This window comes from Lepisma saccharinum, chromosome 4, assembly GCF_977018435.1.
Source record: "Lepisma saccharinum chromosome 4, izLepSacc3.1, whole genome shotgun sequence".
Classification (NCBI taxonomy): Eukaryota; Metazoa; Arthropoda; class Insecta; order Zygentoma; family Lepismatidae; genus Lepisma; species Lepisma saccharinum.
Window position 1 is genome coordinate 71,257,916 of NC_139232.1, and position 23,989 is coordinate 71,281,904.

The window sequence follows — 23,989 nt, forward strand, 5'->3', positions numbered from 1 at the left end:
ATATATCTAAGAACAGATAAACACAAATGTCCACAATTAACATCTTTGAAATTTTGAACACGGGCATTATTGTAATAAAGATTAGCTGATTTTAGATATTTTACTAAATTTTCAGGTGGAACACCTCCAAATGAATCAAACACAAATGCCTCATTGTTTAAATATTTAAGATAACAGATCCAGTGAGTGCCCTGATTTTTGTACTTATCCAAATTAACAATGCCACACTCTTTGTTGAGTGGTTGTTCTGGTAAAGAATCAGACATGTACACACCTCTAAAATGTTTGATGCCCAGTGGCTTGATTAAAGCTTCAATATCTTGGTTTGTAAGCGGCTCTTGTTTTTTTTAAACTTATTCATGGCTCTCTTAACACCTTTGCCTTTTTTCTCCATGGCGAGGTTATGGCGCCTCTGCTCATCTAATTCTGCCTTATTCTTCTTGGCATCTATTACTGTTTTTGCTATGGCAGCTGATCCCCCAGCCAAGCTCCCAACAGCCCCGAGAGCAGCTAAGATGGCAGGGATGGTAAATATGAATCCCCCCACATGTGATTTTTTCCTGGATTGCTGTAATTTTTTTAATTGGGGGGTACTAAGCAACAATTTCATACCATGTCCCTTTGCAAGACAAGAGCTTTTTTTCTTGCGCTGCTTTTTGGTTAAAAGACTGTCAATAGGCCCAAGAGATTTGAGACCTGCATAAGGTATTTGATACATAACACCCTTTGCCTTCATTCTAGGTTTATTATATACATATTCACAACCCCCACCCCAGTTTTTGTTTGGTGCTCATAGCTATGGTGGTTCCCAATGCTGCTATTTTTTCACTCAAAGATGCATCTTTGCTTACAAATCTGCCAAATGCAGCCTCTTCTAATTTCTTGTCTGCAACATGTCTCTTGTCAAGATCAGAATGTGTGTTGTATGCTATGTCATGGTCTCTACAAGCAGCATCTAGGGGATTTACACCAGCGTCACCTCTGTTTAATCTATGGTCCAGTTTTGTGCCTGGACCACAATACTGATAGCCTGGAATGTGTAGTTCAAATGGCAGCTTGTTTATAATGTCATTAACCAACCCCCGACCCTCAGAAATATTCCAAAATTTAGGTGGTAGAGTATTAATAATTTTTATAAGATATCCAATCCCCTTAGTGTCATTCACTATAAAATTAGACAATTTTGTGCTTATCATGTCCATAATTCCAACCTTTTCATTGTAAAAATTGTGGTTCCCAGCATTTTCCTCCCCAGCTATCACCAATAACCTATCTACAAGTTTCCTGACATCATCAACCCACACAAATTCTTTGGGCAGGGTGTTGTATTGTTTGATTCCACTGCCAGTCTTGATCTGTGACCATATGGGCTTGATTAAATTGTTGTATTTTGCCCCACTGCTAGACTTGACTCTTTTTTGTGTGGGATCATTGTTCTGGTATAGAGCATCTGATTTTATTAATATTTCTTTGTAATGCTCATAATCTTGATCTGTATAGCTGCCAGGCCTTTTCCGAGTCATCAGTTCCCACAATCCAGGTGTTCCGGGGTACTTAACAAAAGCACCTTTTTCTCCGAGACGAGATTCTGAATAAACAATCAGATCATCCCCCATAAAAGTTACTCTGAAATTGCCAATTCTATGTATGATGCTACCATCAAGCTCTGTGTCAGCATATAAGCCAAACACCTCATCTTTATTGTCTTTAGGTGTGGTTAAATATTTTTGTGCAAGAAGACCCAATTCAATAGGATCCTGAGTAGCTTCAATTCTTCTAGGAGCAATAGGACTAGGTGTATGAATACTGGAAAGTGGGGTGAATGGATAATCTAATATGTTTCTTGCAGCTACAGGTACAAGCTCTGTGATCAAATTTTGATTTTGCTCTGTAACAGTTTTGATATTCTTACCTAAATTATTAATAGCATCAATTACAGGCTGTTCTGTTTGTTTGTGTTTTTCATAAATTCCACGGTTCTCTGATTTCCATCCCTTAAATCTTTTTACAAGATAATCTCTTAACTTAAGATCATCAATGATTGGCCTTTTCATGTTTATTTATTTATATTTCAATGTCTAGAAAATTGTTGATTTTATTTCTGTATTTGCCACTATTGGGTTTTCTTGTCATATCAATTGTGACAAACCCATAACTGTCCTGGTTCCAGCACCTGCTGCAAAACTTGGAAAAATTATTGTAGCTCAAATCCCCACCTACATATTCATCATGTATGTGTTTGAGGTTGGTATGATCTTGATGAAACACACATATAAAATTGCTGTTGTCTCGGATCAGTTGTTTCGGTATTTTTGAAAAAGTCTGTGCCAGGTAGAAGCAATCAATGTTTTTGTGTCGGCCCTGTGTAAAGAAATTTCTAACCTTGTTTTGATTATCCAGTATAATGTCATCAAACACAACAACAGAATTATCGAGACATTCATGAAGTGGCTTAACATCTGGTTCAAAAGTGGCTATATCCAATCCATCATATAGCTTCATCAACTGCTGATATTTTAATTGTTCCAAGCTCTTAGAGAAGATATACAAGTGCCTGTTTTTCCAGTCTAACCAGTTGGGTGCCAATAAAAAATTATCAACCATTAGTGTAGTTTTACCACAAGCAGATGGCCCAACAATAAGACATCTAATATTATCAGGCAACAAGTTGCCATTTCTCTTATTCTGTTGTTCAGGTTCTGGCAGCCTTTTTATAACATCCCAGGTGCTCATATTATTATTTTGTTTGCATCGATCCAGCTGTGTTCTGGAAGTCCTAGCCATTTGACAAATAACTTGTTGCCTTTTCTGCGGATGATTTTTTCTATGAGATATGTGTCAGGCTGTTTAGTTTTGCTGAGCTCTTGTTCATAGAATCGGCCTTTGAGAATTTCTCCTCGATGATCTTTTATTATATATGTGTTAAGGGTCCCAGGTTTAACTTGAACCACTGTAAATAATTCAGAGCTCCAGTTTCTTGTAAAGCCTCTTTTGAATAAGTGCTTATATTTGCTGATTCTTACTTGATCGCCCATCCTGTATTTGGCCTTTCTTGTTGTTGGCTGGTATCTAGGATAATAAACAGTCCTGATCAATTTTTGCTCATCAGATGGAGTTACTTCAGAGGGTTTCATGTTGATTGTGGAATGGACCGAGTTGTTATATTTATGTAGAAGTTCTGGAAGAATATTAATCCATTTATAATTACCTTGAAGTGTAAATTGTTTATACATAAGATTTTTTAGGGTTTTGTTGAATCTTTCTACAATTGAGGCTTTGAGATCACTGTAACTCGAGTAATGTTTTATTGACTGGCTTTTAATAAATTGTTGGAACACAGAATTATAAAATTCTTTGCCATTATCTGTTTGCAAATAGCGCGGTGATCTTCCACTCTGATTGATGATTGTCCTGAGGGCTTCTGTAACACATTTTCCAGTCTTGGATTTGAGTGGCACAGCCCAGGCAAATTTTGAAAATGTGTCTATTACAGTGAGTAGATACTTGTAGCCCTTGTTGATTTTGTCCAAGTTTTTCAACTGTCCACTTGCCATTTCAATCAAGTCGCTCTGCCATAAATCATCTATGCCCTTTGTGACTACTGGGAGTCTCTTAAAATTATGTCTGGCTTGGCTGTGTAATTCATCAACAATAATTTGTCTAGACATAATATGTAAACAAGAATATTGCAACTATGGGGTGTTCAGCAGCTGATACTACAGGATTTTCTAAATATAATTTGTCCCCTATTTGTATTTTAAATTCCAAAGTGCCATCATCTTCAGTATAGGCTGTTTCTAATGTATTGGGGTCTGTAAAATCCTCTAACTCTACACTGGTGATTTTTACTTTGTTATCAGCATTTGTTATTGATAAGGTGGGGTAGTGGTGTGCCTGTGGTTGAAGCCAATATTTGATCTTGATTGGTCTCAGTGTGCCCCCAACAAAAAACTGGTAATAAAATTGTGCAGGGGACAGCATATATATTTTGCCACCTGGTGTAAATGGTGAATCATATTCTTTGTTGGGGATGCTGTACAATTCAAGAATTACTGTATGTTTTGGATTCTCGATTATGCCCGTTATTTCTTTTTCTGCTGTGAGCAATCTGCTTGTTACAGATTCAAGGTGCTCATTGATGGTCCTAACAACATCATCATGGCCTGGCTTGATCTTTATGTCCACAACAAGTTTCTTGTATTGTTGCACAATCTCTTGAAGCTGGGTGGCAAAAACAGTCAAAGCATTTGCTTGATTGGATTCCATGGTCCCTAGCTGTTGCTTGATATTAGCTACAATTTGTTGCAAATTTTCAACAACTGCCAATTTTGAATTTTGAGCAGTAAGATCATGGACCTGTCTTCTGATATCCTCAAACAGGGCATGCAGTTCATTAATATGTTGATTAGTTGGTAGAGTGGCCACTGTCTGAGTGAGATGTTTGATCTCTGCCTGGATATTCTTGATATCTTCTGATTTCAATATGCGATTCACTGCTCTCTTAATATTTTTAAGTTCCTGTGATGTGGGAAGATTTGATACAGTATTCTGCAAAGATTCAAGTGCCAATTTTACATTGTTTAATTCAGAGGCATCAGCCACATTTTGCATAGCATTTTGGAGCAGGGCTATATCTGCCTGAGTGGGTGTGGATTGTTGTAAAATTTCAAGTTTTGTTTGGATATCATCTATCAAGTGATGAAAATGAGATAGTTCAGATTCAGTGTTGAGGTTTTCAAGCTTTGTGATCTGTTCCTGGACACTGACAAGGGTATCTACAATTCCAGGCAATCGGGATTCTAGTACATTTGCCAAATCATTTTGCACTGCTGCTATTGTACCTTCAAGATGGGTTATGGTACTTTGAATTTTTCCAAAATCTTCATATGTTTCAAGTTGCAGCTTAATATTTGCAACACTCCGAGTTATTGCATTCAAAGCATCAGAAGATGGCAAGTTGTTCATAAAATTTTCAAGTGTCTCAATTTTTTCTTTAACCTCGGCTATGGCATTGTTCAGAGGGTCCAGATTAGGTATTTGGAGTGACTGAATCTGTTCCTTTAGAGTGGAAATCACTAGATCAAAATCTTCTTGTGATTTTATGCTTTTGACAATTGTTTGAAGTTGTGTCTGGACATTATTAATCTGTTCCTCCAATTGTTGTTTCAATTGCTCGGAGTTGGTAGCCTGGGTTTTAAATTTGGCTTGAAGAGCTGCTACAGCTTCTTCTAAACTTTGAAAATTATCCAATGTTGCCAGATCAGTATATTTCTGAAGCAGCACTTTGAGTTCAGAATCAATTTTAAGAAGAGGGTCCATGCATTGTGATTGCAAATTTGTAATTTCTAATTGAAGACTGGCATTCAGTGTGGTTTGTAAAGCTTGTAAATCACTTCTTAATTTCTTGACTCTGACATCAAGCATCAGAATCTCATCACTGTGATCTTCATGTCTTGTATGGCCAAATATATCATTAGGCATTTTTGTTTTAGTGGTTATTTATTATAGAGTATCTGATTCTTAATTCTATAAAAAAGGGTATAAGCTTGTCATATGACCCAGGGACCTCAATATAAAAGCAGTCACCAGCAGAAACAGTATATACAGTGCCAGAAATCATGTTTGAGTGCTTAATTCTATAAATATTTCTCCCTATTGAAATCTTGACATCACCCTCAGGGGTTGTAATAAATTGCAATTGACCACCTACAGGTAATTGGTAATGATTTAAATTATTGTTAAATATGTACAATATTTTGCCCGTTTCATCATCAACATCTGTAAGTATGCTGTTCAGATGAATAATTAACAAGCCACTCAGTTTAGACAGCATATCAGAAGAGGGTTGTGGTGTTGGCAGCTCCATAATAGCCTGTTTTTTGAACCCAAATAAGTTCATAGGCATGTTTATTTATTTCAAATCATGCTCTGTAATTGGGCATTGATTTCCATTTTTCAAATCACAATGCCCCCAAGGTAAAGTATGTATGCCACATGATAAAATGCATCTCTTATCATCATGTGGGTCCAGGGCCACTTTTCTTACAATATTGCTAGTCAATAAGTGATCCTCACTCTGAATTCTATTTTCTGATGTTCTAATTGTGCTACATGATTTGAGGCAATTTTCATAATCTTCAAATTCAAGCTCTTTGTCTACAGTTATTTTGCCAATACCCTTGGCCTTTTTGGCAACAGCGCCACTACATGTTTTAAAAGTATACATCTTGGCACTTAACCCAGCAAATTCCACAATAACATCACCAAGTGTTTCATCTTTTAATTTGCCAGGCACCTTTTTGTTGTGGGGTTGAATTATTGTATGTTCACTGGTATCAAAGTATTGAAACAATTCAGGCTGTGACATATCTTGATAAACATCTTCTGTTTTAATATCAAGAATAAAACTATCCGTGTCCATGTACATCAATTTTATATTATCACCATAAAAAGGTTTCAACACATCATAATACAATGTTAACATATGTAATTTGGCCAATTCCAATATCACAGCCCCTACATAAATAGGTTTATCAAACTTAATCTTTGTTTTTTTCATGTTGAAAAGTGCCATGTGCTCATCATAAATTCTTCTATAATTGAAATTAGGCTTTGCAACCAATTTTTTGCTCAGGCTGGGGTCAGTAATTATTTTAACATCGGTATGTTTTCTGACATTTTCAATAGTTTTGCCATACACTGAATTAACCATCAATTTAAACAAGCCCTTATCAAATTGGCTCTTTGCAGATGTTCGAAGCTCTGTATTTGTATCAATGTATGGTTTCAACCATTCTGAGTGCCTGAACCTCAAAACTTTTCCAACTTTGGTCACTTGAACACCATGATTTATTAGGAACTGGAGGTTTTTGTAATATGCGACATAACCCTGTTTCGGCTCCAGAGTCATCATGAGCTTCTTCTGTTTAGAGCCAGGTGAACACTGAACCTCGGAAATTGGGGGCAGATCAGAAAATTTATTGTGCAAATCATCAGGAATTATCAGATCAGCCTCTAAGAATAGGCCATAATTACTGTCATCAAAGTCCTGAAGATCTTCAATATTGAAATTTTCAACCCATTCAAGCCCTGCATATGGCAGTTTTTGCATCATAGCATAACCATAGAGGCTGTTGGCATCTACATACGCTATATAATTTGATGGCCGTGCTGGATCATAATCAGGCATATATTTGTTATTTGCTCTGGCATATCTCTGGGAACATTGCACCATCCCCCCTCTTATACATTTCTCCATAAACAGATACTTATCTTGATCGTAGATCAGATCCAAATGCATTTTAGTGTTCAAAAACGTTGCGGCCCATGCTAGGCCCGGGGCACTGAAAAAATACACTGGGTCCAGTTTATAATTTTGCATGGAAGATTTTCTGAATGCCTGCAATATATCAGCTAAGAGGGTAACATCAAGTTTCAAATATGCCATGTGATAATCACCAAATGTCTTGCATTTTAAATTGTTCCACATCAATTGGGCATGGTGATAATCTTCATCAGTGATTCCAGATCCTCTGATTTTGCTGTAAAACTCTTCTTGTGGTGGCAGAGAACACTCATCAAATTTAGAAAAATCTGTAACATAGTCATATGGATATACACCCTTCCGCCTAATTAATTTCAGGTCCTGATTTGGAAACAATGCACGTGTGATTTTGAATTGATCATCAGATAATTGATTTGCCAGTGTAGCCAGGCTAGCAGACAGAATTCTGTAAGAATCAAGAAATCTTATGTGAATAGGAACACCATTGACTTTAATTATTTTGGTAATAGATATATATTTCTCATCATTTTCAGCTAAAATATTTAAATTCTGCTTGTCAAACCCCTCGTATCTGATCAGATGATGGAAATCATAATTGGATGCTCCATGGCAAAATATGGGGATAAATTTTGGTCTCTTGATCTTAATATTACAGCTATTACACAGGGCCATTTTAAATTTACCATCTGTATGAGAATGGTGATGAACCTTGATATTTATATCTGAAAATTCAGAATCACATACCGGGCATTTTTCTGCATTGTTGAAATCTTCAATCTGTTTCTCTGTTAAAGGCAACATGGGCTTTGATTTTAATATATTGTTAGATGCTATGTCACGGCACTCATTTCCTATTCTATGCGCAAATATTTTGATGGCATTTGGTCCCACGTATGAATATTCTTTACTAACAACACCATCCTGTACAACTACATAATAAAAGCTGGAAGGTTCATGTAGCTGGTATGGTGTAATTGCAGATTCTTCAGGATCTGGATTGCAGAATGCAAGAGGTTTGAGATTTGATTCAAAATCACAGACAATATATGCTGGGTGTTCCAACAAGGCTTCAAACTTTTTGAATTTGCAATTTTCACTTGGATTGGGCATCACCATATGAACAGGTTTATGGTTGCCACAGTATTTCCGATGCTCAATTAACTTGTTTTTAGCAATTTCTGCATTCTCTTCCCGAACCCTATTTACCATTTTTTGACCATCAAATACACATAAACATCTTCTGCACAACTTAAATATTCTATTAGATTTGTCTAGTTGTGTTCTCACTAAAGCTTGAAGATTATGTATCAGAGTGTAATGATATGTGCCATCCCCTTCAATTAAGAGCAAATCAATTGGAATAGTAGATTCATCATCAAGTGTACTGATTCTGAGAGGTGCTATCAAGCAATTGCCAGTGGAACAAATAAATACATTAATAGATAATTGTTTGCCATTGATATGCCTAGCCCTTTTTTCAAATTTATCAATATTCTGAACAGACATTGGATATTCCAAACCCTCCATTGCATCGTCAAAAATATGTTCATATTGTTTATAATAAGTTATTCTCTGAGGATTCCTTGAAACTGGAAACAAAGCAGCTAAAATACACCACAAAAAGCATTTCTGGTCGGTATTTTCAATATTAACTACGGCTTGTTTGTTTTTAATATTGGCAGGTAATGGCAAATATGTAGATCCTTGTAATGGGCTGAATTCAGAAATATTAACATATAACTTGTGTGGAGAACCGCATAGGCTCCATCCAGACTCTTTTGCCGCAAATTCAGAGTGTTTAATATTCAGTTGATCCATCAAACTGCTTATTATTTTGTCCGAATTTGCATTTGAATATACCGGTACAGTTTCTGTTATGTGGGGCTGTGTAAATTTTGTGCCATTTGGTTTCTTATATTGTGCAAACAATTTGAGGGACAGCTTATAAGACCCATTTTGTGCATTTAGAATTGCCTGCACATTAGGATTTACACTGTTCAAAAAATTATTAATACCACATCTTGGCTCTGATACAAACCGGTGATCCCTTAATTGGCCGTTAAAACTGCTACGGATGGGTGGTGTATAGCGTGGCTGTTTTGCAGGTCCAGCATTAACAGGTGCTTCGTGCTTTCTTTTCAGACCAGATGTAGAAGGTTGTGTTGATGATTGTGCAGAGCAAGTATCTTTATGTGTATATGTGAAGTATTGCATGCTGTATTTTCAATTGCATTTGGGGCAAATTTTTGTGGGAGTTCTGTATTTGTCTGGGTTACAAATCTTTTGGTGTCTGGCCCAATTAGAGCTAAATATATTTTTATTGCACTGATTACAATATTTTTGATTCGGCATTTTTGTTGTTGTTTATTATATACAATTTCCTGGGTTTCAAATCAAAACTTTATACTGAATAAAAAATATCAGTTGGGTTCAGCTGTGTGCTTTGTGTGTGTGTGTATATGTGTGTGTGTGTGTTAATATTTTTGGCTTTGGTATTTATATAAAATTTCCTGGGGTTCAATTCAAAACTCTATGCTTATTATGAAAGGTTGTAAAGCCAATAGCTTACAAGTGGAAAAAAAGAATAAATATTCATTCACACTGACCCAGCGCAAATACCTGCACGGACATGCATGTCTAGAATAACCTTGTTATGTATTGATTTTTGTATAACAGGCTGGGACAAATATAAGCTTGACTCTAAATATGGGTGGATTACAACAAATATCAGATTTTATATTGTTCAATATGAATATTTAAACCAAACAGGCCTGTAAGTATGAGAAGCACTGTATCAACACATCTGTTCTCCTCAACCACTCTCACAATACTGGCTGATGCAATACTCGGGAATTTCTGTAAGTACTGGCGCTGAGGAGAAACATGCAAAACAAAAATCAATACTACCGTCTCGGGAATTGTACACACTAACACAGAGGGGAATTACTTGAAACATGCAAACATATAATATAAGAAATAAGAGAGTCACGGAGCAATTCTAGAGGGTCTCTGCATATTGCATTGTTTTAATATTGGATATGCAAGTTGAACCTGGTATCCAATTAAACTTAAACCAGAAGTAAATATGTATGTGTGGGTATGGGTTTTTGGCTTAATTTCAGGTATAGCCAAAAAAATATCAATTTTTGACAAGTTTATGGACAAAAATCTGGCTGATGCAACTTTTGTAAGTATGCACAAATCAATCTGAGGGAGCTCTTCTTTTCTGAAAAATTCCTGAGGGCATTTTTACAAAAATCTTGGATTAGACGGGGTTCCACACTAGAGCAAAAAGCTCGTATGGGCATGTTGAGCTAGTTTTAAGTGTAGCAAATCTGCTTGAGGGGGGCTCTTCCTTTCCTGGGTTTATAATACAAGGGAGCTCTTCCTTTCTCAGGGGAGCTCTTCCTTTCTCAGGGGAGCTCTTCTTTTCTGAAAAATTCCTGAGGGCATTTTTACAAAATCCTTGGATTAGGCAAGGTTCCACACTTGAGCAAAAAGCTCATATGCTCATGTTGAGCTTGTTTTAAGTGTAGCAAATCTGCTGGAGGGGGGGCTCTTCCTTTCCTGTGCTGGTTATATCATCAATACCACTACTCAACGATCCCTGTGTATGCCAAACAGATTCACTTTCTTTAGTAACGAAAGTAGTGAAAATTTCTGGACACTGAGCGTTACATTGGATACCAGCGGCGCTGTAATCAACAAATTCGTTCTTAAATTTTTCTTCTTGAATATCTGCAAATTTGTAATCTATGGGAATGCACGGCACATTAAAATCTGAAAAATGTGATTGCTTGAAATTGCTGTGATTGTTTGGTACAATCGTAGGTTTTGAATAACCTGGAACATTGATAGATCTTTCATTGATACGTGTGTTAAGCACAATGTTTGTGTTAGAAACCAATTTGTTTTTGCTAGAATTGTTATATTCTCTCTTCTTGCAGGCTGTCAAGAAATGATTTTTCTTTTTACAATATCTGCAAGTAGCCCCGAAAGCTGGGCATTTTCCGTTAGGATGAAAAGAATTACAATTACCACACGGTTTACCAGAATCATTGTTTGATTTGTTACCAATATTCCTTGTATCAGTTCTATTTTGTCTGATGTTCATTCGAAGATTGCCCTTGTACCTGTTTTGGATTTGCGAAGTGAATTCAGTCGGAGTTTCAGAATGTTCCACAGCATTCTTTGAGTGACTTTGGTTAACAATTCCCTCATTTAATTCTAGCTCGTTGAGATACATGGCCGTATCTATTGCCTTTTTCAAGGTCAAATCAGGATCTGATAACAGTATATTTCTAACACGCACACTTCTCATACCAAGAATAAATACGTCGCGACACATTGAATCAATGAGATCACCAAAATTACATTTTGAGGCTTGCTCTTTGATTTGCACAATGAAATCAGGAGTGCTTTGATTATCTTTCTGTTTAATAAGAAAGAACTTATGCCTTTCAAGTACGAGATTCTTCTTGGGCTCATAATAGCGGATTAATGTTTGTTGAATTTGAGCAAGACTGAGCTCTGATATTGATTTAGGTTGTATGAGATTGTATAAATCAGCATACGTTCTGTGCCCTATTGCTGCTAATAGAATATGTTTAGCCTTATCATCGGGAATGTCTGAAGCTTTGCAGAAATGCTCGAATCTATCGAAGTATTGTTTAATACTTTCCTGCTCCCTGCAGAATTCAGAAAATTGTGACAACTTTTGCATTGTGTACAGAGATTCTTACCTCCAACAGACAGCTTGAAGAACAATCACAAGGAATATGTAGAATTACGAGAAGTAAGTATCAAATGAAGTTTCCAAGATCCTCGTCGCCATTGTTGAGTTTCGGGTCCTTTCAGTTCTTCGATTATCCAGAAAATGGAGTTAAGAATAAGACAGTATTTGTAACACAAACAAAAGTGTATAATTCCGGAACACAGTAATAGAACAAGTACAACAACTTACATATCGGTATAATAGAAAGAAGTCTCGTCACGGAGAACGGCTATGACTTTTTTGACATACATGACAGGAGCAATACACAGACTGATGACCAACAACATTTAATAACCAGGTCTGGCGTTCACGTTCAATTGGTATACGACAATAGCAGTGACTACGCCAGAGGTGGGGCGGGCGCCCACCCCCCCTGTCCGCCCCCCCAACTGAAGTTAATTAAATATCGAATAATAAGATAGTTCATTTATAAGAGTATGACGATTTTCACCTTTTCTAAGAGGTGTATTCTGCACGATATCACTCTTCCTGTTTATAATACCAACTTGACTAACAAATATTAATGTTTTAGTGTATATAAGTTATGTGTGTGTGACTTTCGTTCAAGATTCCAGCGACGACCTGGGCATAGGCGATTTCTCATTCAATTATGTTCCGTAATCGTCGCGATTAATCTCAGTTTTAACAGTTTTAAGACTGGAAAAAAGCGTTGAATGTTGATGGTTTTAAAACACCACGAACATTCTGAGGACCACAAAACATCATCTGTATTACGGGAAAATCATTCTAATCGTGGGTCGTTAGTGACCACGCCAATTAGGAAAAGATATTCAAAGGTGATTCAAGATTTGGTTGGTGGGTTGATTTGATGTTTTAAGTCCACTTTATGCACACTAAGGCTTATCGTAACAGGACCTACACTTTATAAAGTTCCTCCACCGGGTATCGAACTCGGGACCAATGGTGATCCAAGAAAACAAACACTACATGTCAGTTGTTGTGGATGCATCGTGGTTTCTTATTATTCAGGGACTTGATTTTCAAGATGATGAGTCAGAGTCTGAGGCAAACCTCAACCCCTCGTGGGTAGCATGCAAAAAGTTACGTCGATGGTCGCGCACGGTCTCAGAGACCGGGTTCTTAAAATATGCTAAATTTATGGTTTAAAACGCTGATTTCTGAATTAATACGATTAGATCTTTTTTTTACAAGCAATTGGGATTCTATAAAACTATGAAATGTACATTTTAGTTACTGAATTAAATACACAGAACAAAATAACTAATAATCCACATGTTAAAAATTTCAATGTTACATGTCCGAACTTAAAATTGGAAAAATGAGTTATTTTTTAAAATTTCTGTTTTAAGTCCATTTTATGCACAGAAAAGCTAATTGGGACTGGACCTACAGTTTAAAGTGAGTAAAACCACTATGTTCCTCCACCAGGTATCGGACCCAGGACGTTCCGATTACAACGCGATTAAGTTACCACAGCGCCATCGGGGAGACAATTAAAAAATTTAGTATATTTTGCAAATAAATTAATTGGTGATTGAAAATCTTTATCATTTTTCATGCAATTCTTGCAAATGTTGCGCTGCTGGATCTCAATGATCATCTGAATCAAACTGTCCATGTGTTGAGTCACCCTTGAAAGTTTCAGAAATAGCAGTTTTATCCGTTATTTTTTCTTTATGTCCATCTTATTACAATAGCTGTTCAGTTATTGCTCAAGTATCACTGTTTAATAGAAATCACAACACAAATAAACAAAAGAGACACAGAAAGGCAAACCAGATTTTCAGAAAAAACTAGTTACACCCATGGTCGCGCACGGACTCGGAGACCGGGCGCTTCAATGACCCCCTTCCCCTAATGGTTCGAGGATCTGCCTAACACTAAAAAATGAGTTGTGGTGTAAAAGAGGAACGTGAGAAACTCAGCTAGACAGAGGGATGGTGTTGAGAAAATAATCATTAATAAATGGCGACGTTAAAACCACACATTCGGAACGAGAGACCGTGCGCAACCAACATAGGGTTAACAAAGGGAATTTCTTCGATACTCTTGAAGTTAATTTCAAAATGACGGGATATTATTCGGAAATGTATTGAACTTGAACCTTAAAATGCAAATTATATTCAAAATTCGATTCAAAACAAATTAACCTGCATAATGTTCTCGCTTACTTTCAGCAAAATAAGCCACGAAGTGGAAGAGGCGAAAGTATTCGCACTGGTGTCAGATGAAACAAAAGACATCATGAGAAAGAAACAGGACAGATATTTGTATCGCGGGCAGGTTAAAGAACGCTTTTAAGGATTTGCCACTCTTCAATCATTAGATGCATGTTTGATCTTTCTCGTATCAAAATCGAAGAACTTCTTCCCAAGAACTCCATAGGTGGCTGTAATTGTGTAGCATAAACATACGTTGGAGTGGTAGAGTATGAGGTGCACCAGGGTCTGAATATTTCTTGAATTATGAGATAACTACATATAATTCTAATAACCTTGGACCCAACCTTATATAATTCTAATAACCTGGGATAACTGCAACCTTTTTCAGATTTTTTTTTCCTGTGATAATATTGGGGATTGAGTGAAAAAATGGCGTATTGGTTCAATAAGCAAGATTATTCGCTAGATTGAATCGAATGTTATGTGGATTTAATTGAAGGACTTGTGTAGTAAGATTAAGTAGTGTTTAGATTATTATCTATTGTGATAGAAAAGGACAAAAGTTGATTGATAATAATCAAATCTATTACAATTTAAGACGTTCAATATCCCTTTGGATTGTATTAGAGATGTGCTTTAACTGTCTCGTTTATTTATCATAATGGATCAAAAGGGAAGCAATATTGTTGAGGACGGACATAGTGCTATATGCAATAATACTATAACCAGTGATAATATTGATATAATATCATCTGATTCAAAACATGAAGAAAATGATGTAAATGATGTCATGGACATTTCACACAAAGTAAATGGGCTGAATAAAAGAAAGAACAATACAATACAAAATGAAATGGGTAACAAAAGTTCTAGGATGGAACACACTACCAATCATGAAGAAAAAATATACCAGTATGACATAGGTGCCAACGAACCCTATTTAGTGATAATAGAAAGTAGAAACCAACAGTTAGGAAATTTGCATCCAGTTAAAGTTGGATATATGTTGATGGATAATAATGTGAAAGTAAAGTATGTAGATCAAAGTGGACGAAATAGAGTTCGAGCATTATTCAACACGTCACAAGAAGCTAATAACTTTGTGAAAAATAAAGTGTTATTAGACAAGTTAGGAGTAAATGCCAGAATTCCTAAATCTTTAGTGGAGAAGGAAGGCCTTGTGTTTGGAATACCCACAGAATTTGAAATGCAGTATTTGGAAAGCAGTATAGAAAGCCCAGTGCTAGTGACTAAGATGGAAAGAATGAAGAAGAAAATATGGCGGAATGATGGGTCATTTAAGCTTGAACCTACTCAAGTCTTATGTGTAACTTTTAAGGGGACAATTTTACCACAATACATAGCAGTTGGAAAACAAATAGTTGAGGTAGTGCCACGTGTGAAACCAGTGTTGCAATGTAATAGATGTTTCAGATTTGCTCACACAGGTCAACAGTGCAAGGGTAAAAAATTGTGTTATAAATGTGGCCAAGATTATCACGAAGGAAACTGCGAAATGAGTGAAACATGTATAAATTCCAAAGGAGATCATAACGCTTGCAACAAAATGTGCTCAAAATATCAGGATGAAAAGCAAATTCAAATTACTATGGCCGAGAAAAACATCTCATACTATGAAGCAAAAGGTATTGTGACGGGAAATAATTCAAAAAATATATCATGTGAACAAAAAATTAAATTATTTAGGGATCAATTTCAACATGAAACTGTTCGAAGAAGCGGATTGGAATTCCATCAAAAAGAGTTATGTGAATGAGAAGAATGCACCAACAAGTGATAGTTGCAAGGAGGGCAGAGAGAGTTATTGTGCGAGTTTTGTAACTCAAATGGCGGAACAAAAGAAAATATCAAAAGAGAATAATGATCAAAAAATGAGAGTACAATACAGCAAAGTTGTTACATCACCTCCAAAGAAGATTATGAAAACGGCTACAAGACGTATTGTACAACTCCCACGGGAAAACAAAAAGGATGTGAACGTGGATTCTTCATCCTCATCAGACACAGAAAAAGAACAAATAAAATACAAATATCCAGTATATTTGAGAGAATCCCCTTATAGTAAGCAAGAACAAGATATGGACAATATAAATTGCAGAAGATATTCGGATCGTAAATCAGTTTCTTGTAGACAAAAGGAAATATATCAGTCATTGTTGGACCTTTTACCAGACATGATTGAATCAGTTCGTGATTTAAATGATTCCAGGAAGAAACAGAAGATTTTAATTTCAATGCAACAAATTATAGGAAAGAAAATTGCAATATTATCAGAAAGTTAAACTTGTAGAAGAGAATCAATAGGTATGTCTTTTATAGTGCAATGGAATATAAATTCATTTACAGCTAGAAGATTAGAAGTATTACAAATTATAGATGAGCATCATCCAGGTATATTGAGTTTGTCCGAATTTCGTGGTAGACAGCATCAATATTATCAAATACCTCATTACGAGTTAATATCTAATTTACATACTAAAGATACAAGAGGTGTAGGTTTATATAAACATGAAAGTATAACATTTAAGAGAGTAACATTACCAGAATCATTAGGGTTGATAAAATTATTTAATGTAGAATTAATAGCAGTGAAAATTAAGATGAACACATTAGAGTGTACAATAGTTTCAATTTATATTCCATCGAGTTATAAATCTCAACATATTAAAGTCACACACTTTAATGAATTATTATATTATGTCCACGACAATGTCATTATCACAGGTGATATGAATGCTCATCATGAAGCATGGGGTTGTAATTATAGAGATACATTAGGATGTAGTATTTTGGACTGGATTAGTGATCGATTATTACATTTCATGAACGATGGGTCAGCTACTCATTATCCATGGAATGGTAAATCACCAACAGCCATAGATTTAACTATTGTGTCAAATAATATAATAAATAAATTGTTTTGGGAAGTAGATTTTGTGAATAGGGGTAGTGATCATTTGCCAATTTTCATTACACTGTTAAATGATGCACACTCAGTACCTAAAATATATTCATTACCAATTAGAAGGTGGCAGGTTAAAAACATCGATTGGGAATTATATTCTATAATTTTGGACTCTTATATCTCAATGGAAGATATTAAACAGGAACAAAACATAACGTGTCAACGTTATTTACAATTAATAAGATATGCAATGGATATTGTAGCTAAACGGAAGAAAATTAATAATAAAAACAACTTTCCTACTATAAGTTGGTGGAATGATGAGTGTCAAGATGCAAAAGAAGAAAGAATAAGATTGTCTGAAATATTTGCTGAACAACCTTTGCCAAATAATTGGATAAATTTAAAACAAGTAATTGCTAAAGCAAAACGTATCTTTAATAAAGCAAAAAGGCAAGCATGGGAAGAATTCTGTGAATCATTATCACCATCTGTTAAAACAAACACAATTTGGAAAAAAATAAATTTTCTTAAAAAAGGACATAAAATTAGAGTTTCAGCTATAACAACAATTTGGCAAGAACATTTTGAAAAAAGTTTACACCTAGTTATGTAAGAAATAAAATACCCGAGATTATAAATAATATAAGTTCCAGTGATGAAATTTATTCAAAAATAACATTGCAAGAATTAAGAGAAACTCTAAGTAATATAAAATCAACTGCTCCAGGATACGACGGAATAACGTATGAAATGATAGGACATCAATCGGACAATGCATTAAAAGTACTTGTAAATATTTATAATAATATTCTGAGAAGTGGAAATGTGCCACAAAACTGGAAAACACATCTGATACTACCTATACTTAAATCAACTAAAGATCCGAAAGAAGCTGAATCATATCGACCTATTACGTTGGCTCCTACAATTGAGAAGATATTTGAAAGATTATTATTAAAAAGATTAGAGTGGTATTTTGAGAAAGAACAATATTTTTATCCCTATCAGTTCGGTTTTAGGCTAAACAAGGGTTGTATTGATGCATTATCAACTTTAACATTGCATGTTCAAAATGCAATGTATAAGAAACAATATACATTTGCTCACTTTATAGATATACAAGGTGCATATGATAGCGTTGATCCTCATATATTAATTGATATGTTAAATCAGACAAATACTCCGAAAATAATTATGAAGATAATATGGAACTTGATGATAAATAGGAAAATATTATTTTGGTTTCAGGACACACTTAGTGGGCCCCGTACCACTTCACAATGATTACCTCAGGGAAGTCCACTGAGTCCATTATTATTTAATATATATATGAGAGGAATATTTCAATTTCATAATTCTACAATAAAAATAATTCAGTATGCAGACGACTTGTGTATATTAGGATCATTTTGTAATCCATATGAAGGTATTCAGAAAATAGAAAATAATTTTTATAAAGTGAAATGTTGGCTGGAGAGAATGAACTTTATCATATCACAGAACAAGTCAGCAGCTGTATGTTTTAATAACAAAAGTGAACATAAATATCCAAATACGTTGACACAAATTGCTGGTATTCCATTTCAAAATAAAATAAAATATTTAGGAATTAATTTTGATAGAAAATTAATGTGGATGGATCATATAAGGTATTTACAAGCTAAAGGTGAAAAAAATTTCAACATGCTTAAAATTTTAGGAAATACTAATTGGGGTGCTCACCCAAGAATAATGCTTTTATTTTACAAAAACTTTTTTAGGCCTAAGCTAGAATACGGATGCAGCATATATGGAAATGCTACAGAAAGAATTCTATCTAAGATAGATAGTTTACAAAGAAAAGTCTTGAGAAGATCATTGGGTCTCATGAATTCAGCTCCCAATGTAGGAGTTTATTTAGAATCCATAGAAAAACCTTTTAAGTATAGATGCAAATGGATTACAAATAAATTCGTTTTCAAGTGCTGGGAAACACAAGAACATCCAGTAAATAAACTTATGCAAGACCAATGGATTTTATATCAAGAGAACAAAATAAAGGGACAATATTCAACTTTCCTACAATGTAAAATAGAATTTCAAGATTTATTTTCTACAATAATAACGCATAGCAAACATCCAATTTATGAAATTTCATATGATCAAATACCGGTAAGAAATGTTTCATTAACAAGTTATGCAAATATTCAATTATATTTACAAAATTGGGAGAATTATAGATTCATATACACAGATGCATCAAAAAATAAAGAAGAAGTAGGATGTGCTTTTATTGACTCTTCAAATGGAAATATTAAAAAGTTTAGACTACCTGGAGAGTGTTCTATTTTCTCGGCAGAAGCATATGGAATATATCGTGCATTAATGTACATTAATAATATTCCAGATAAAAGGATATTAATATTAACAGATGCTAAAAGTGTTTCGTACAGTGTGCAATCTTCATATAAAAAGTTATATAAGGCATCAGCAATGGTACTTTACATAATAAGGTTGTATGGTAAGTTAACTACAGAGGGAAGGACAATTCATTTTGCATATATACCAGCACATTCAGGGTTTCATTATAATGAACTGGCAGATAAAAATGCTAAAGAAGCAAGAATTATGGATCACAGAACGAATATATTATTATCATATACAGATATGTTACCAAGAGTTAAAAACAAAATTCAACAAGATTGGGAGATATGGGTCAAACAAAAATTTACATATATGGGTCATTCATATAAAAATGTACTAAATTTAAACAATAAGACTCCGTGGTTTTATACATTTAATATACCCAGAAAGTTTTTAGTTTTAATACTAAGATTGAGATCAGGTCACATACGTTTAAATCACCATTTATATAAAATTAATTTAGTAAATTCACCTATGTGCAAGTGCAATCTAGATCAGGAAGATGCTCATCATGTTATATTTCAACGTCCACTTTATACCACTCAAAGGGAGATGTTATTCAATAATCTAATAAAGAAAGGAATACCTCTTCCAACTTCTTTATCCTGTTTAATATCGTCACCAGATGTAACAATTGTATTTATCATTTGTAGATTTTTTCATGATATTAATATAGACATATGAAAATTGTAAATATTCAAAATGTGTAACTTGATATAGTCACCAGATATAACAATTGTATTTATTATCAATTTTAAATTTGTATGATAATGATGTAGATAAATTATGTATAAGAAAACTGTATATATTCAAAATTTGTAATTTGTGTAACAGTGTCATGCATGACATATTTTTAGGACACTTGGTGTAGAGCTGGTATAACAGCTAAAACCAATAAAGTATGAATGAATGAATGTGATAATATTTCCCTGAACCGGTTTCCGGTTCCGTCTCTTTCTTCTTACTCTGAAGATGCTAGGATTAAGAGCCCGTATCACCGCTGGTGACGATACCTAAAAAATAGGTTCTTGCGTCGACGTTCTGTGCTCGAACAGTCAAGTGTGTGGCATTTAAATTTTACTGAGTTAAAGATCAAATATGAAATTTGTTATGTCGTTAAGCCTTTTTTTAAATACGTTATTTATTACGTAGTTTTCCTTATCTCAATTTCGTAAAATTCACTTGCTCGCCAATTATATGTAATAACTTAAATCAACATTTTAAAGAACAAGAAAGCTTCTACTGTTCTTCTACAGCAAAGAAATGAAACTGATCTTATATAATTTTCTTTAGAATGTCTGTAGTTTGTCGACGTACAGAGCAATGTATGTAAATTTTAACTTCGACTTTTCGAAGCTGGTCGCGCTAGCCGTTTCCCCCTCTGTACCGCTCGCACCCCTCATGAACCCCCCTCCTCTCCCATTCCTTTTTTCTTTCACAATCGGCCAGTCTTTCTCAAGTGGCAAGAAAACCGCATGCTGAGAGCTAGGAAAAGAAAAAAAGAAGGCAGGGAAAGGTTTTGGGGGGAGAATCAATGGTTTGGGCTATGCTTGTAAACAGTTCTTCACTACGCGATATCCTCATACTAAATCACGATGGGGTTGTAGTGCAATGACAACAGTGAAGGACGGTGGATTTCCCCAGTATATTGTTCACAAATGGGAAGGGCTGATTGCACAGACTGAAGTACACCTTTACAAAAGGTTTGCCCGCGAAAGAAAAATTGTGCCAAATTATAACTTTTTTTTTGTTGTGAGAACACGAAAGTCCATTACCAAGGGATTTTTTTTTAGGGTGAAGGTGACTTTATCTAAAGTTTTTAGGTAAATATTGTGTAAATTCTATCTGGTGGTGGATTATCATCCAGTCATGCAAATGAATGACTTTTTAGCTGTCGATCATAAATAAGTTCAATGAACGTTCATTGTAAGTTTGAGATATTCCTGAGGGTCAATGGTAAAAAATACTTGATGATCTGTTATGGAAATAGTGCTATTTTTAAAAATTTTGAACGTCCGTTCAATTTAATTTTGAATTTGACTCCTTTCATGATTTGTAAGTAGGGGGATAAAATATATTTACTTAATACTTTACTGCGTTATTTTATCACCAATTACATATATATATTACAGTCAGAAATTACAACATAAGATAGTTCTGTGTCATCATATACAAAAATACTTTTAGGCATAGGTCTTATGTAAAATAAAATACATTAATTATTTGTTGTTTTTTCTTTTCCAAAGACATTATTTAGTGGAATAATATGACAGACTTACTATTGATAATGACCATACAAAACACACAATAAAAATTTCATTCACTTTCAACTTTCTGGGGCCGGCCACCATGGGGGAGTGGTTAGCACATCGCGCTACGACGCCAGGGGTCCCGGGTTCGAATTTCGGCTTGGCCACGGATGTTTGTGAGTGTCCATTCATCATTTTCATCATATCATCACTCATCCCCATCTTCGCAAATTGGCCAAAAGTGGCACAAAAAGCGAAGTAAAATAAAGCAAATCAATCAACTTTCTGGATATACGACAAATAACACTATTTCTGTCTCAGATACTCCGATTATGGGGAGCAAGGGCCTTGATAAGAGTTCAGCTGACGAAATAAAACCCTCATTTCATCTCACTGTTTTTATTACATTGGTGGGAACAAAACAGGGTCGTGTGTGTCCCGACCCACCTAAAATCACTTTATTAGATGAATTTCAACTTCAGTGGCACCATTGTTCTCTGCTGGCGCTTTAATTTCCATATCTGTCGTTCAAAGACTAATGTACGTATAAACGTGGTTTAGTACCGCAAATTCAAAAGAACTAATAATTTATTCATGTGCAATATATGGGCAATTTATTCTGCAGACACATACAGATAATACAACTAAAGAATGAAATATGTGGAGGTGTTAATAAGAAATTTGCTAGTGGGAGAGTCCAATTACATAGGAAGTAATTCACTACCCTTTCCTTACGTAGTTACTTGGAACTTTCGTAGGTTTGAAAATAGTATATACTTTTATTTCTATAAAAGCATAATGTTGTTTAAGAACGGTTATTAGATTCCTCTGCACTAAATTTCTAAGTGAGACTATTAAGGGGGAACTTCTTCCTTCCCCCACATTTACTCACCGTATGCAAAGAGTGTGAATACTTTTTTGCTGAAATGGGAAAATGAACCACAGCAAGAAACTAATAAAATACGTCTGTTTTTATGAACAGCTGCAGAATTATCTACAAACTTGTTGAAATTCACAGTTTTGCTAGCTTGTACTCATTGGACGAAATACATACAGCCAACAGCCAGGGACGGCGCTACAAGGAGGTTAGGGGGGATGAAACCCCAACAACAGATCTAAGCTCCGTGTAGCCCCCAGATTTTTATAGTACGGTAGACGCCTTGCGATCGAAAATTAACTTCCCTTAGGGCAAGGCCATTGCAATGTTAAGTACATTTCATGCTTTTATAAGATCGCAAGATTATTACAACGTGTTGTACGTAAAATCGTGGTTGGAGGTGGCAGCTGCAGATCTGCATGGATCGACAACGGACCAAAGGCTCCCCCCTACCAACCTACCACACACAAACATAAACACAAACATACCCTCTACGCTCTATTTATAATATGTGTGTGTGTTTGTGTGTCTGTATGTATATTATAATGCATGTGTGTGCGTGTGTGAATTTCTTGATCTCATGTTGACAAAGTCACATCTAAGAGCCTAGAGGGTGATTCAAAAGTCCCTCAACAACTCATATATAAACACATTGGTATGTTCCAAGTGGACGTCATGGCACGGTGCTATATGCACAGGGAACTTTAACTTTACCTTTACCCAGTGGCGGCGATTTGGTTCCAAAACCGAGGGGGGGGGGACAGTATATTTCCCATTGTAGATACTGTACGGTTTAGCATAGTGGGGGGACAAAAGTGGCGAAAAGTGGGGGCCGACTGTCCCCCTCGCCGCCACTGCCGTTACCTGTATATCTTGTATTCGTTTCTGAACCCCTGAGTAATTAAGTTTAGTTTTTAAATACGCATATACGAACCCTATACTATGTCAATCACTGAGGGCCTTCTAGAGACTTACTTGTCTCTGCCCCCAGCCCCGCACTGCGGGGTTTTGCTACTTGTATATCCGGCAGTGCTCGTTTCTGTGTTCTTCCCCTGTTCTTGTATTCGTGTATTTAAATTATTTTTGTATGAGATCCATATCTCAGTGCCAGTGATGATGATGTATTATTGTCCTGTAAACACATTTCCAAATTATCTCATGAAAACTGAAAATTCTGATTTTTTTACCATGCATTTCCGTCCGAAGTTAAAAAAAAGAGCAAATGCTGTCGAAAAGACAACTTTGAGGTTACTAACTCGAGAATTTGTTCTGCACATTTTTCTACCAGAATGTTATGAAGTCTGAATTACTAGGAATTATCACACTGA